Source organism: Eimeria mitis, genomic scaffold, assembly GCF_000499745.2.
Source record: "Eimeria mitis Houghton genomic scaffold, Emh_scaff4893, whole genome shotgun sequence".
NCBI lineage: Eukaryota > Apicomplexa > Conoidasida > Eucoccidiorida > Eimeriidae > Eimeria > Eimeria mitis.
Genome location: NW_013573193.1, coordinates 790 through 1,068, shown reverse-complemented (window position 1 = coordinate 1,068; position 279 = coordinate 790). Strand labels below are relative to the sequence as shown.

Here is a 279-nt window from a genome sequence, read left to right as displayed (position 1 = left end):
TGCCTACGGCTTCGCGTCAACCCCTCCTCCCCGGATGGTCTAAACTGCCTCCGCTGAGAATCCCCTTCGGCTGCTGCAGCAGCGGCTGAAGTTTCCCCTGCTGCATCTTCTCCTTCCTCTCCGATGGAGGAGCTGGAGCTCTTCTGAATCCCCGCTCGAGTTGAAGGCGTTGCGGCAGTAGCAGTTGTTGCGCCGCGTTGCTGCCTGCGAGCGCTTACGCTATCACCAATACCGGTGTCACTGGATAGTGTGGGCGTTTTAGAGCCTGTGGTTGTGGAC

At 59.5% G+C, this 279-nt stretch overlaps 1 protein-coding gene across 1 annotated transcript in view; it reads right to left on the bottom strand.

Annotated features, from left to right (window-relative positions):
* Positions 1-279, bottom strand: part of EMH_0078370 (uncharacterized protein) — a gene marked incomplete at both ends in the record, with an annotated part of 4,375 nt that overhangs the window by 3,502 nt on the left and 594 nt on the right. The window lies entirely within an intron of this gene.